Source organism: Stegodyphus dumicola, chromosome X2 (assembly GCF_044657685.1).
Source record: "Stegodyphus dumicola isolate Sdum_Otavi_A_Nest chromosome X2, ASM4465768v1".
Taxonomy (NCBI): Eukaryota; Metazoa; Arthropoda; class Arachnida; order Araneae; family Eresidae; genus Stegodyphus; species Stegodyphus dumicola.
In genome coordinates this window covers 142,083,019-142,094,318 of record NC_140781.1, presented here as the reverse complement: position 1 = coordinate 142,094,318, position 11,300 = coordinate 142,083,019, and the positions used below count along the sequence as shown (strand labels likewise).

The 11,300-nt window shown below is 31.5% G+C and overlaps 1 long non-coding RNA gene across 1 annotated transcript in view; it reads right to left on the bottom strand.

Annotated features, from left to right (window-relative positions):
- Nucleotides 1-500: 500 nt before the first annotated feature.
- Nucleotides 501-11,300, bottom strand: part of LOC146992935 (uncharacterized) — a 50,552-nt gene continuing 39,752 nt past the window's right edge. The window contains exon 3 of the long non-coding RNA XR_015039056.1: nt 501-642. This is a non-coding gene — a long non-coding RNA (uncharacterized LOC146992935). The remainder of the gene's footprint in view (nt 643-11,300) is intronic.

Here is an 11,300-nt window from a genome sequence, read left to right as displayed (position 1 = left end):
GTTAACATCGAATGCACCAGTTTAAAAAGGAATATTCATCTAAAAATTACAAATGGCATAAAATTTATTGAATTGATTTAAAAAACGGCAAAAAAGCCAAGAAAATACTTTATGTTTTACTTCATATTGCACAATTCTAGTTGCAAAGAAATCTAATTGTTAATTTTTAAGACAATAATCGGTATTTAATACAATTTACTAAAAGGCATCCACCTCGCAAATTTCCGGCCACACCCCAGAAACTGTCGCTACTGTTGAAATAAGAACTCAAATTTAAAAAATCTATGTGTACATCACATGACTTCCTTGCACGGAATATTAAATTATATGCAATTTTTCCTGCATTTCATTTAAACTTATTTAATCGAATTTCATTAGAGATATATTTCTCATTCAGTTAATTCAGTTCTTATTTCACGGCAAAGCAAAAATACATAAAAACTCAAAATATCTTCATTAAAGTTGAAAGATATAGTAACACAAAAAAAACCAAATACAGTTAAAAATTTTTAATAAACAATTTTTACAATTACAGTGACAGTTTCTACACAAAAACAAGCCATTCGGCCAGCAGGAAAGAAGGAAGATTTTTCCGTGCACAAAACTAAAAGTTTCCTTTTGGTCCCACTCGGCAAAAAGACACTGTTGGTGAAGAAAGATTTGATTCACTATTCTGCTGAGTTTCAAATGTAATCAAATATGGCTGCTATAGTAAAAAAATAGGCTTAGCCGCTCTTAAAAACGTTTAAATTGTTGATAATTCTATAACTATTGCATGCAGATTAACTAAAGATATAAAAACCTTAACCGGAGGGTAAGAATAACATAATTCAATCATTTTAAAGCAAAAAACGCACGATTTATCAACATATAAGAATAAATAAAATGAGCTCACTGAGGCGAGTAACAGAGTGGGTATATGAATGTAGTATATATAGCATATATATATATATATATGTGTGTGTGTATTGGTGCTGCCGATTGCAACCAAAATTGGAGGTGCACAAATATGTGTTATTAGCAGTCCTGTATACAAAATTTCAACGTTCTGAGGCTACTCATTTTTGAGTTATGCCAGATACATACGTACGTACAAACAGAGGCCACGAAAAAAATCTCTTTTGGATCCATTTTAAATAAGTTTTATAATTCGTTTGGGGAAAAAGAGTCCTTTATTCTGTCCTTACGTACAGATGTCACGCAAAAACATCGTTAAATCGCATTCGATAGTGGTCAAAATGGATATTTTCGTTGGAATGTGAAAGCCTTTATTTTCCGTGATTACACTACTTCTTTTACTTCGTACCAAGGAAGTAAAACACAGTTACAGTATTCTATTAGTATATGAATTCTGTGCAATAAAACTGAAATATAAGTTGTTGTAGTTAGACGGTGGCTTTTGACTTCTTGTTTCAAAATATATTATGCAGTATATTATGTTAGTTAAGCAATTATAATTATTTTTATTGATTTACTCTAATTTCTTTTCTGTATTCCTCACCAAGATACAAATTAGTTGGCTGAGTTTTTAAGCCTTTCGCAGCGTCATCTGAAATTTACTTTGTATCGCCCAGTTCTGCCAATTATTATTCTGGCTTTAACCATTTCACTAGCGGATGGTTAAAAACGCCTTAGTAAAAACATTGAGCCAGCTTAAGTAGACCAACATGTCTTAGTATCCGACTACGTTACCTTCAATTTGAAATTTCTACTGATGTTATTTTACTGCCCTCAAGTGAAGGAGTTATGTTTGTGGAAACAAGTAATACCTTGTGTTTAATTTAAAGAATTAATAAAAAGATTATTTTGATCTTCATAGGGCTTTGTTTTGGTATTTACAGATGGAATGAAAACTCGCTTTTATGTCTAAAATTTAATTTCTGCATAATAAAGAACTTAAAAATTAACTTAAATCCTTAACAGAATTTTTTTTTAATTTCTAATCTGATGTAATTCTAGGGTTACCGCTACAAGAATCCTCACTAACATAAAGGTACAAGCTCACAAAACAAAATTGAAATTCATGTATCTTAAAGTCAACATCCTCCTGGCAACTTCAGTCCCTTTTTATTGATGGTTTCATTGATGGGTTATCTTTCTCTCTAGTTCCTTCATAGGCGCAATTGCTGAACTCTTGCCTAGCTCTTGTATCTTATATCTTAATATTTCTCTAATTTTCCTTTTCTGAAATGGATTGAGAGAAAGCAATAATAATAATAATAATAATAATAATAGAAACAAAGCAATAAAATCTAAGTAAAAGCGTTTTTTCTTAAGCTAAATGTCTTTCAATTATTTCTGAAATTACTAATTAAATAATATTTTCTGATTGTAGAGACATTAGGTTATTTCGAAGCAGGAGACAGGAAAAACGAGCAATGCCCTCGCCGGGACTCGACTCTCTCGAATACGTGTCGAGTGTGCTGACCATTACACCACAAAGGCATGCTAAGAAGACGGGAGAAATACCTTCTATGATGTCAAATAAAAAAACTATTTCTAAAACATTCTTGCAATGCAACTAAACAATATTCACTGAAACTAATCTAAGAAACTACAATTTAAAGCCCACCACTGTAAAACAGCATTGCAGCAAAACTAGATGTTATTCTGTATTCCTTGCGAGAAATCATGACAATAGAAGCCAAAATGCCTTTGAATACTAGTTGTGAAAAAAGGATAGATCTTCAGTTTCCCAAATCTTCATGTGTCTTTACGTGTGTTTTGCACGCATTTGCCTTGTGTATCTAACTAAATGGTTTACCTGAAAGCCATGAAATTTGTTTCATACCTCTGTCATTAGTGTCAAAACCATTAATATTTGCTTTAAAATGTTGAAGAGAGGGGTGCATTAAAAACAGAAATTTAGAAATTTTCCTTGAAATCATTACACAGACTGAATTTTAGAAGAGTAAAAACACGTGGAATATGTTCATTCGTTCTTCACCACAACATTGCCAGCTTTAACTTTAGTATCTGCATCATTCCCCCGCCCTAAAATTATCTATTACTTAAGTTTTTTTTTTTTTTTAATAAGGTAATTTGGAATTTGAAGCATGGTAAGTAGTGAGTGAAAAAAATAAGTAAATATAAGAGGAAGTGATTTCGTGATAACTCCATAACATTTACGCTTTATCCTGTATCTACATTTGTAAGTTGTAGTAGACATGTGTTTTTCTTCGTTATAAATTATTTGCGAGGCAAAACAACCTGAAGAAGGAAAGCAAGGAATTTGATCGAGCCACTTTATATTGCTTTTAGCCCCTCCCTCTTTTTTTTTTTTTTTTTTTTTTTCATGTTTATTTAAGCATTTGGAATCTTTTTATTGCTATTTCCATCTTACGCTCTTCGTTGAGTACTTAAAAACTGTTATTTTACAGTTTTATTACATTTATTCACACCAGATGGCGGTACATATTCTAATAGTGCGCTTTTTTAACAAATGCTTTTTGAGGGAAAAATTGAAACAGCTTTCGAACTTATGTAACTATTTTTTGCTGATTCAACGTTTAAAATATGTGATGGTGCTTTCTTAATTGGCATTCGATACTACATTTTGTTTATCAGTTTTCATGAATTTTGATCACTTCTCTGTTAGTAAAACTTTAACAAAAATTTCGAACTTAAAATTAGTGTATTACCTGGAATCTAAAAGTTTTCAAACTCATGTATGTAAGAAAAGAGCTAGAATAAAAGCAAACTGGGACTGTGTGTGTATGCTTAATTGCACAGGACGTTTCTCAAAATGGTTCTCAGAATGGTACTTTAGGTAATTTCCTGATAAATTTATAACCAAAGTCAATCCTTGTTTCATATCTGTAATAATTTCACGATTCTGCTTTGATAATGAATTCATTCCATGTTTTTAAATTGATTCAAATAATCTACATTTCACAGTAAAATATTTTATTATGTCATGCAAGGAACTGTCGCAGAGGTTTTGATTCCTGTATAATTCGACCCCTTTTTTGTTGACATTTGAAAACAAGAAAAAAATATGCAGAAATATAAGTTGATATACCTACTGAATAGAATTTTTATGAAATTTTCTCATCTTTTCCTTTAGATTTATGATATAGTGAACCCTTAAGAATTCCAGTAGAAGTGATCGTCTTATAGAGGATTTCAATCTCTGATGACAATTATCGATTTGTATGATTAATTTATCACAGCTCCTGGAATCTATTAAGTTAAAATACTAATCGAGAGGTTCAATATATCCGCTTAATAATAACTTTATGACATAAAATTACAAATTAATCACAAAGCATAATGTAGGAAAACAAAAAAGTCTTAGAAAATGACTTATTTTATACACTTAATAATTAATTGTTTTTCTTAAATACTGTCATTGAGTACCATTTTAAAATTACGACAACAAGCTTTTTATGTAATCCATCTTCTCCCGCCTGCCCTTCCCCCAAAATAAGCTTACGTATTTTACTTCGTAATTTTGGAAACATTCGTTATTCACTTACGAAATTTGAAATGTTTAATTTATTCCTTTCGTTATCAAATTCTTTTCTAAATAAATTCGAACTTCGTAAATGAATCAACCGTCTTATCGTTTTCTAAATTAGGACCTAATTATTTTAGTTTCTTCAACAGAGTTTACAACTTATAAAAAATCACCCCGTCATCTAGAATTAAATACCTCCCATCATCCAGGATCTTACACGTGAATATCCTTTCATTTTTAGTTTAATTACACTGACAATTTTTAAACATAATCTTCTTGATATTAATAATTTTTTTTTGTTGTTGTTATTGTTGTCTAAAGCATTGCACACAACATCAAAGCCTTCTTTCCCCATTTTTGTTGAAGTACCATTAGCAATAACAGTAATTCTTCTAAGCAATCTGCAATACGAATCTGCGCAGACAAGAAATGGATTAATTATCATAAACACTTCTGAAATATAATTAATCATTTAAAGCGTATTGTGTCGCACACACGCCTATAAAATAAATTACAACATTGCACTGAAATAAGAATAAAACATCTGTTACGAAAATGCATAGATAACGGTTTTCCATCAAAAAAAAAAAAAAAAAAAATTAGCTTTTTGAGTTGGATTTCTTAATTGCTATATAACACATGGAAATATTTTAGGCTGACATCGGAATTAAATTTTTTGGCTGTCGTAAAAATTCCATTTGATGTTCTTGGTTGGGTTAGGGAGTTGTCTATTTAGAGAAGAATATTATACTAATTATCAGTATATACTATGTTTAATTACGTTCTCAGAATTATTGATTCCTAAGACTTGGATCAGTACATAGCTTACTTTTAAAGCATTTATAAGTCTTCAACTCCGTCTGGTTTCCATATAGTCACCAATGTTCTCTAAATTATTTACATAAAATATTGATTGATGATAAAATACAAATCCCATATTTCAGTTTCAAATATACGTAAGGGAATCTTAAGAGATTTTCCTTAGTGTAATTTTCTTTGTTATATGCTTCGTTCTTTACTTTTGACAATAACACTTACCAACATCAAGTCTTTTTCAAAACGCCGGAATGTTTCAGCTGTTCCAAGTGACGTTTTTTCCTCGAGTCCACGTGTCTACTCAAGATGGGAGATTATTCTCGTTTAAGAAGCCAAAAAACAAGCATCTATTCTTCTTCGAAGAAAGGGATCGCTGACAAATGATATAATCACTTAAGCGGTAGGGTGAACTTCTTGTTCAAGATAGTTATTCATCTGACGGCTATTATGTGTAAAATTTCACGTAAACTTCAGGTATAGCTGTCAAGATAATCATCTGCTTATCTAGGCCATTTATGCATAAGCGCATATAAACTAAATATATGCATACCATACACACGTAAATAACACACGTAAACTAAATAAATAAATAAAAAGCGAGAGAGAGATTAATATAGTTTATATTATCCACAGAACCTGGAAATACACCTTTCCTTTGCTGTGAATTTAACATAATATCATTACTTGTCTACAATACTGTGTTACACAGAACGATTTGTACTTAAAAAGAATAAGTTAAAAATATTAATTAGGATATGAGAGTTTGATTGATAGTTGCTACTAATAAGCATTTGATCATATAATACGAATGTACTCAATATGGAAGCTTCGGAATCTAAATAATAACAAACCATAAATTAAAATTTTATTTTTCAAGATAAAACAAAAGATGAAAAGCAATTTTCGTGTGGTATCATCCCTCTACAGACAGAATCTAGCATCTACTGATTTAGTATCTCGGGTTTCAGTCCTCTGAAGTTTATCGTGGCTCAGTTTTTTTTAATTAAAAAACAAACAGATTCATTATTTTATCGAACTTCCGTGCAAAAGTAGTGCTATTTCATCAAAATTAAAGACATCGACTGATACTTAACCATAACTAATTTGCATAATAATTTGAACGTTTGCCCGTTGCTTTCGTTCACATTTTTGAGACGTATAATTTTCCGACTGAGTTTTTAAAATTTTTGCTGTGCTGAGAGCTTTTAATCATTCCTATCCAACCGACAAGAACACAAAACTGAATATACAAGAAATTTTTAGAGCTTAAAATTCTTTCTGGAAGTCATGTGCCATTTAATACAATTTTCCAGGAAAAATTATGATGGTCTTTCGAAACTCTTTCACAAAGCTTTTTTTAATTCCCGGATAACCTCAAAATTCAATTTTATTGCTCATCAAATTAGTTCCACTCTTCACAAAATGCAGCATTTTTTTCCCTTTATCACGAAACGAACATTAACTGAAACGCCTAGAGCAAGTTTTCTTTGCCTTAAGGCATTTTCCAAGCTTCCTAAATTAAAAACAAATTCTTTTGTGGACCCACCAAAAGCCGAACAGATAAGTGCCATTGAACTTCTGTCCGAATTCGATTCCTGGCAAATTGGCTAGCTGCATAATTTTTTTCGTACTTTTCCGCATGTGTAAGGTGACTACAAAAAAGTTTCCTTTCGAAAGTATTCTATGAAAACATCCCTTCTAAGGCAAGAAGCCTTTACGTTTTACCTTAATTGATTAAAAAGAAATAAATAAGTTCTTTTTTCCTACAATAAAAAGTTCCAGCCTTTATTCGAATATTTCCATGCGAATATGAATCAGGGAATCCCCCTCCCCTATGCTAACAACGGCAAATAATACTTATACGCAATTAATACCAATTTCGGAGCGACTTGGTAACCTAATAAAATAAAATTCTACTTCCCCCCCCCCGATGATTTAAACAAATAACGTACGAGAATCGTTTAAACAAAGTTTAGAAAGTTAACGAAAACAATTGGTTCTAGCAGTGCAATTCATTCTGAAGGTCAAAAGGCTATTAAGTTTTTGATTTGCCGGACGATAAAATCGTCTATCTTCATTCACGTCAAAAATTAACAACAGTATGCTTAAATCTTCATATAAACTCTGGAAAACAGTGACACAAGCGGAAATTCTGGGTAACACATATGGGAAATTTAATGGATAAATGTACTTACAAATCTTCAGTGTTTATCTGTTGGAAAAAAATGCTTCAGAAAATTTTCCAATTTTCCTTATTTTTTAGTATGTAAATAAAAATGGAAACAAATGAAAGTAGAAAATGGACAGAGCTCACGTAAACCTTGTAACAGACAATTCCAAGCGGCTAAAAAGTGCATGTAAAAAGCATGTTTAAAATGATGTAATAAAGCCTTCTGGCTGCCAAAGTATTAAGAATTACATAATTTGGAGATATTATTAAAAATTTAGACAAGATTAAGATAAGCAGTACAAATATTGCTTTTAACTGTCAGTTTTTAATAAAAGAATAGTTTTAATTTAAAAAAATTATACATCTTAATGAAATGTTGAATATAACACATCTAAGAACTGCCAATTTGCCATACCGCGAAGACGATAAATACCGTAGCGTAACATAACGTAATGAGAGGTCAAGAATGAAAGGATTAAGCTATAGGTATTTCAGAAAGGATTTAAACTATAAAGTCTCTGATTAATAATTATACCAAATGAAAATTTAATTTTCATTTGTGAAATACCCAAACTTATCTAAAAGCAAAAACATTCGGCAGCTCATCATCCAACTAGCATGTTCAGTTTCTTAGACATTTATAGTTCTTAATTTAGTTACGAATTTTGATAGGCAGACACCTCGTTAAAAATGTAATATTTATTTTCAAGTCCGTAATATTTAAGAAATGTTTAAGGATGTTAGCTAAAAATGCTACGCTCTTTAACATTTATTTTTTAAAAGTGAAGATTTGTCTGATGTATGCAATCTTAAAACGTATGTTACTATAAAAGTGAAATGCAAGACCTCAAATTACTATCTTCCGATATGGTTGGTAATGTTATAAAATTTTTAATTTTCATGGGCAAACATATTGAGATGATTAAAATATTAAATAATAAATATGAAACTTTGTTTATTCTATAAGTTACATACAGTTTTTAATAATTTTAACTAAGTGGAAATACATGCTCTAAATTGTAAGATTTTGAAAACCACAAGAGACATCCAGAAATATATTTTCTACATCAGAAGCATAATAGCTGAAATATGGGAAAACTAATACTGTCACAATATACCTAGTATCAAAAGAACTATAGCGATGCATTCATTTAACTATCTATTTATTTATTTTTAGCTTCAAGAAACTATTTTAAGCTATCAATAATTTAGCAATCATTAATTTTTAATAGACAGGACACAAACGTTTTACCAATTTCTACAGCCGATTTCTACTACGTAAATTAAGTGAAATCAAAGTGTCTTCTAATTGATGATGGGTAAAATTTAAGTAACAATGCAGTTACTAAAGTTTAAGACCTTAAAATTAAGCAGAAAAGTCTGTGAGTATTTGTATAGGAGATCTTCGGGAGAAATCTAGTGCATATTCATTCTTTTGAAATCGTGACTTCAAAGTTGCCGCTTTAACATAAACGATAAAGGAAATTCCTTAATGTCTCCAAATTCCTTAATGTCGTGCACAGGTTTTGCCATCGGACACAAAGCTTCAATGCGCATCATAGACAATGATGTGGTTACTAAGGAACATTTAGATTTCACCGTTTAAGGCAGAGCAACTGGCAACCTGGAGTAGCATGAAGAAGCAAGCATGCACATTTTGCACATTTGTTAGCACATTTTGGAGCTCATAAGGTACATAATTTCGGTTCAAGAGACGTGAAAAATATGCAATGCGCTTGTCGGGATTCGAGCTCTGGACCTACCGACTGTTAGCCGATATGCTTTAATTTGCATTACGAAGGCACACGGTAAGGAGAGAGAAAATACCTTACATTCTTCCGCACTTAAAGGGCGACTGGGTAAGAACGGACCCAATCGGCATATGGTGCTGCAAATTATCGTCCCCCAACTTTTTTTTAGTTCAGGAGCTGCTTTAGAGTAATCTACAATTTTTCAAACCCAAGAAACCGAAGAAATCCGCATTGCCTTTGCCAGTATTCTAACTCCAGACATCCCGATTGTTAGCCAGATATGCTTCAAATTACACTACAAAGTTACGTGGTAACGAAGGAAAAAATTCCTTACAAGATAACTCTATTATTCTTTATCGTAACATTCGTATTATTCTTTATCGTATCAAAATAAACCAATTCAATCTAAATCCGACAAAGTGTACATTGCAATCGCAGGGCAGGAGTTCAGGGCGGCTTTCAGTTCAGGGCAAGAGTTATTTGGAGTACCGATTCTCATCACAAAGTACAGTGCTAGCGAGGATCGTTATATTGTCTTGAACGCAAGAGATGCAGGTAAAAACAATAAAAGTCTTTGAGAATCAGCTGCAAGCACGTAAGATATTATGATTTTCTGTGACAAAGCAAGTATAAAAAAGAAGGATTGTTTGCCTTGTGTCAGCAGGACAAAGCAACAATACAATGGAACTAGATAATACTTACAGATAAGTTAAATTCAGCTTCAGCAGTGATTTTAACGAAAGGCAGGCGCTTTCCATAAATTTTATTGAAAGAGGTAACTATGGCAATTGAGATGCTTTCATCAGAAAAAGCATCATGCTAGAAGTACGGAACTATAGATTAGATATTATTATATTAGAAGCAGCTACTAACCTCTAAACGCCGTTGTGAAAGATAATCCTGCTCCAAAAATTTCTATTCTGAGGCAACATTGATCTCAAATTTCTCTTTGTGAACGGTAATGCTAAAGCATATTGCCCTGTGGTAGCTGACATACTATAAAAACTGAGAGAATATATTAGCTATTCTCACTTGTTCATCTAATTTGACTCACAGTGAACACAGTTCGAATACAGCAAAGTTATCTTATGTGTGACTTTCGACATCCGAACAGTAGCTGAAAATTTATAACTGTTGTTTGAAATTCTATTATTGCTTAAGTTTTTCACACCATAATATATTGTGTGCTAAATAAGCAGTGCAAGGTGCAAAAGTTTTGCTTTGGGTAGTTTTCGAATGTTTAACCTCTTGATCTGCAGAAATGGTCTTTATTATTTCTACATAGAATCCTTCGAACACTATGTCTAAAGTCCTGTTTAAATTTTAGGAAATTAGTGCCTTACTTTCCGCCTTTTCAGCAAGGGCAGGAAATGTTACATTATTGATAGGCTTCACTTACTCTTACTAAAGTTACATTTCAGTTGGATGCAGTTGAAATCAATGCATCTTAAGATTTTAATTTTACATATTAAAATCTTACTAAATGTCGTAATTTTTTAGGTTTAAAAACGCAATGATAAATTTAAGTAACACAACATTGAAAACATTTTCTGTTAGTTAGCAAAATTAATTATATCTTTTTTTACTATTTAGAATATGATAATACATTTTCAATAACACATTTTTAAGTACTGTCTGAAGAGTTCTAGTAAATTTAATCTTTTTTCTCTTCTTCTTTAACTTTAATCCAGTTTTTCGTACATATAAATTTAGTACTTAAAGAAAGGACCTGTACCTGTTCACCCTCGAAATCCATACAGTCTTAATTAAAATCTGCGCCAAACACAAGGTTGTTGCTTCGCCTAATTTTATGTCAGTACTTAAAATTTAAAATGAATACTATAGTAATAACAATATTTTACCCATAGAATTGCAACGAAATATTTTGATTGGATTACCTTTCGCACAAGCCTCACGATAAAATTTCCATTCATCCGTGTATACGATCCAGTTTCCCTTAGAAAGTCCACCTCGAAAACATTTTTCTCCTTAGGCAGATAGCAATCGATGCTTTAGCGTAATCGCATAAACCAAACCACACCATTCATCCGTGACGAGAAAGCATTAAATTACGACACATGAAACATCTACTTGAAATGCTTGG